The 5,000-nt window shown below is 44.6% G+C and overlaps 1 protein-coding gene across 1 annotated transcript in view; it reads left to right on the top strand.

Moving 5' to 3' along the window:
* Positions 1 to 398: 398 nt before the first annotated feature.
* LOC116686806 (rabphilin-3A) overlaps positions 399 to 5,000 on the top strand; it is a gene marked incomplete in the record, with an annotated part of 75,049 nt that continues 70,447 nt past the window's right edge. Inside the window, 1 exon segment of the mRNA XM_032511856.1 lies at positions 399 to 493.

Below are 5,000 nucleotides of genomic sequence, written 5' to 3'. Positions count from 1 at the left end.
AATTAAAAAAAAAAATTAAAGTTTTTTTTTGATATTTCCAATGTTTTTTTTCCTGCGTTTTTCTACTTTTTTTTTTTCAACATTTCTAACATTTTCCAAGTTCTTTTGTCACAATTCCGATACAGAAAGTTTTTGTAAACGGGTCAAATTTGACCCTCGGCCATCAGGAGGGTTAAGTAGCCATGGCACCAGGTGCTGACTGCCCACTATTTTACGCACCGGTGCGTAAAAAGTGATCCAGGGGTTTCCCTCCCAGGGTACCAAGGGCTTTCCATCCTCGACCACGCAGGAGAGAAAACCAGTTCCCACGCACTGGCACGGTGGAGACCCGCTTCTGCCCACCTCCTCCAGGCGAAACACACCCCAGCACGCGGGTGGTTCCGCTGATGACAGGCGCCGCGTACGCAACGACTGACGCCGTGCTCGCATCCAGGCGCAGCTCCGGGATTTAGTCCGCATCCTCCCCGGACTCAGAGAAAGAGAGAGAGAGAGAGAGAGAGAGAGAGAGAGAGACGGAGACGGAGGGCTGGATTCTTCTCAGGTAGGTTTTATGATCTCATACCTAGGATTTATTTCCTTTTTTTTTTCAAAACGTTGCAGCTGTTGTCGCTGGTCCGATGTTGAAGATGAATTGGAGAAGATCCAGAGGCGGAGATGGGCTGTAATGAGATTATTCGAGCTTTTATTCGTGCTCTTACTCGGGTTTTTATTCAGAGTTATGCCTGCAGAGTATTAAGTGGAAGTCATTACGGAGAAGCCCGAGCTCACACACATGCTGTCCAGCGGATCCACCCTTCTTCATCACAGCCTCCCGGGGAGGGTTTCTGCGTTTGGCGGGTGACTCAGTGCGTTACAGAGAGACAGTTCTCATTTACAAGTTGAATGACTGCAGCATTTCATTGACGAGAAAGAGAGAGAGATAGAGAGATAGAGAGAGGGGGGGGGGATGATTTCACTTTTTATTGCCTGTGCGTATTAATTTGATGTCTTTATGAGCCTCTTACTCACTGAGTCATTTGAATAAAAGCTGACATCAGTGTGCAGTTTTCTCAGGATCTGCTGCTAATTAAGCTATGGGAGGGACAAAATGATGTAAATGCACATTTGATTGATTCCTTTGTATATTTTTCTTTTTTTTTGGGGGGGGGGGGGGGGGGGGGGGCATTGTTTAGTCAGAGAGCATTGCTCACTGCAGATTATCCCTCATTTTCAAATTGTTGCATTGATCCACTACGCTTTGGTGTTTTGTGATTATGCGCGCGAGTATTCATGCTGAATGGCGGAAATATCAATAGAGCTCCTTGGTGAGGCTCCGATGATTCGGTTTGTCTAAATCCCCCCCACCACCCCCACCCCCCACTCCCCTCCCACCTCACCCCCCTCCCCCTTTAGGTTGAAATTAAACAAGGCATTGTCTGGCTGCTCTCCTGCTTCCATCTGACGGAGAAAGCAGAGCTGGTAGTCATGTGGAGATGTGTGCTCGCGGTCCTGGGCGTTGCTGCGGGTTTTTTAGGAGTATAACACCGTAGGTGTGTTGTGTGTGTGTGTGTGTGTGTGTGTGTGTGTGTGTGTGGTGTGTGTGTTTGTGTGGTGTGTGTGTGTGTGTGTGGTGTGGGGGGGGTTATAAAACAGCATGGTATCCACAGTATATACCGTGTGCAATACCGTATCGATACATGGAACACAAGTATCTCTCTCTCTCTCTCGCTCTCTCTCTCTCATCTCTCCTCTATCTCATATATATATTAATAATATATATATATATATATATATGTTAGAGACGTCCCAACACGCACAATAGGTTGATCTACATATTCATCATTACTATTTAAGCAGTTGCACTTTTGTATATCTCAACTTGTTTATATTCAATATTAGGTTACTGTTTTTATCCTTTTTTATTTTCATGTTTTTGTATCCTAGTATTTCATTATATTTATTCTGTGCTGTGTACTGATTTTGCTGCTGAAACACTATAATATCCTCCATTTTATTGGGATCAATAAATCCCAATATCTACTAGTTTCAAAGGGTAACGGTATGGTACCCTTTTTTTTATTCTCTCCCAGAGTGAGACATCTCACAGTTTTATCTCCGTGGAGACTTCGAACTTATATTAGAGTCTCTACTAGTTTTATCTCCAGTGAGACTCTCTGTGTACTCAAGTACGTTCCAGTTTTAATTCTCCGTGTGAGACATCTCGTCATATCATATTAATCTACTGAGAGTCCGAGAGCCCCACGTTTTTTCTCCAGCTAGTGCTGACATCTCATCTATGTGCTCCAGGTGAGTACATCTCTAGTATTTGATTACCATAGTGAACGACCCTCTCTAGGTTTTATCTCCAGAGTTGACAGCCTCACTAGTTTTTGATGCTCCAGACGTGAGACATCTCCTAGTGTTTAATCATCGGCCAGAGTGAGACCCTCTCTAGTAACTCAGAGTTACCTTCTCATTTTATTCCAAGTGAGACGCTTCAGTTTATCTCCAGGGCATTCCGGTGTTACTCTCAAGCTGAGACATCCTCACTAGTTTTTATCTCCAGAGTGAGGTCACTCTCACTAGTTTCTATCTCAGTTGACCATTCCTCATAGTTTTTACTCCGAGTGAGACATCTTCTGCCGTGTTAGTCTTCCAGAAGTGAGACATCTCCTAGTTTATATCCAGAGTGAGACTATCTCACTAACGTTTTTTATCTCCGATGTGAGTACTCATTCACTTCAGGGTCTTTGTTCTCTGCCAGAAGTGAGACATCTCCCGAGTTTGATCCCAGAGTGAGACATCTCACTAGTTTTAATCTCCAGAGTGAGACCTCTCCTAGTTTTTTATCTCCAGAAGTGAGACCTACTCTCTAGTTTTTATCTCCAGAGTGAGTCATCCAGCGAGTGTTATGATCCCAGAGTGAGACTCTCTCTAGTGTTATCTCCGAGTGAGGACATCTAACTAGTTTTATATCTCGGGTGAGGAATGATAGTGTACAGAGTGGGAGACATCTCAGTCTAGTGTTATCTCCAGAGGATCTCTTGTCGAGAGTTCGACTCACACCTAGTTTTATCGCCAGAGATTGATACACTCTTATGGTTGTCCTATCTTGTTGGAGCTGCACATGCCAGTAGCTACGGTAAATCCTCAGCTGTATCACTCCTTATACCAGCTTTGGTCAGTCCAAGGCGGAACTGCGGAGACTTCTTCTAGACCAGGGACACCAACAGGGACAGGAAGTAGAACATGGACGGGAAGTAGAACAGGGACAGGAAGTAGACCAGGGACAGGAAGTACACCAGGGACAGGAAGTACACCAGGGACAGGAAGTAGTTCTTTTCACCACCTCTTTGTTGCATTTTTGTCACATTTTGTCGTCTTTTCGTCACCTTTTGTCACATTTTGTTTCAAGAGTCACATTTTGTCACCTCTTTGTTGCATGTCGGCACCTTTTTGCCGCCTCTTTGTCGTATTTTGTCACATTTTGTCGCCTTTTCGTCACCTTTTTGTCACCTTTTTGTCACCTTTCTGCATCACACAGAATGATAAACTACAGCTACACATAAAACAGGAACACACAGACTACGACTACTTCCAGATCGTGACAGCTGGCAGGTTGATGGCGTGACGAAAGCGTAACTCACGTATTATATTCAGTACACGCTGTGGTGCAACGCTGTGTGACGCGTTGATGAGGAAGCCGCTAGACACTGTTTCCTCATCATAAAGTTTATTATTATTATCAAAGATTCAGCTTCAATGTTCCAGTTCTGCAGCAGCCCGGAGACCACACGCTAGCTTTCAGCACATTAGACATACAGGACTTTATGTAGGGTGTGTTAGGTCACATGTTAGAGAACAGCAAAGATCACATCTGCCTGCTGTCATGATCTGGAAACAGTGGTAGTCAATGTCTACGTGTTCTTGTTTTTGTGTAACTGTGTAATTTATCATTCTGTGTGATGCAAAAAGATGACAAAATGAGACTTAAAAGGTGACAAAGTGTGTCAATGAGGCGGCGAAAAAGTGATGAAACGCAACGAAAAGGCAACAAAATGTGACAAAGAGGGGCAAAAAGAACTACTTCCTGTCCCTGGTCTACTTCCTGTCCCTGGTCTACTTCCTGTCCCTGGTCCACTTCATGTCCCTGTTCTACTTCCTGTCCCTGTTCTACTTCCGGTCCCTGGTCTACTTCCTGTCCCTGTTGTGTCCCTGGTCTAGAAGAAGTCTCCCAGCTGATCCTGCCTTGGACTGACCAAAGCTGGAGAAAGAGTTATCAGCTGATGAATCTTACCGAGCTACTGAGCATGTGCAGCTCCCAACAAAGATAGGACATCACTTTTAACATGAACATCCATTCAAAGTTCACTCCAACTCATAACCAAATACAGTGTAACCCCCCCCCATCAACAGGGTTTAACCTGACTCAAGTTACAAATCATCAGATACTACAACGCACCCAGAGACACAGAGACACAGAGACAGAGAGACACAGAGACAGAACTACAGAGAGACAGATCTACAGAGAGACAGTACTACAGAGAGACAGAGCTACAGAGAGACAGAGCTACAGAGAGACAGTACTACAGAGAGACAGTACTACAGAGAGACAGAACTACCAAGGCACAGAGCTACAGAGAGACAGAACTACCGAGAGACAGAACTACGAGAGACAGAGCTACAGAGAGACAGAGCTACAGAGAGACAGTACTACAGAGAGACAGAGCTAGAGACAGAACTACAGAGAGACAGTACTACAGAAAGACAGAACTACAGAGAGAACAGTAACTACAGAGGAACAGAACTACCGAGAGACAGAACTACCCAAGCACCCAGAGCTACCGGAGACAGAAACTAAAAAGAGAGAAAGAAATACGAGAGACAGAGCTACAGAGAGACAGTACTACAGAGAGACAGAGCTAGAGACAGAACTACAGAGAGACAGTACTACAGAAAGACAGAACTACAGAGAGACAGTACTACAGAGAGACAGAACTACAGAGAGACAGAACTACCAA

The sequence above is a fragment of the Etheostoma spectabile genome, unplaced genomic scaffold (genome assembly GCF_008692095.1).
Source record: "Etheostoma spectabile isolate EspeVRDwgs_2016 unplaced genomic scaffold, UIUC_Espe_1.0 scaffold498, whole genome shotgun sequence".
Lineage (NCBI taxonomy): Eukaryota > Metazoa > Chordata > Actinopteri > Perciformes > Percidae > Etheostoma > Etheostoma spectabile.
Note: the sequence above shows the minus strand (reverse complement) of the source record. Positions and strands in the feature narration are given on the sequence as shown.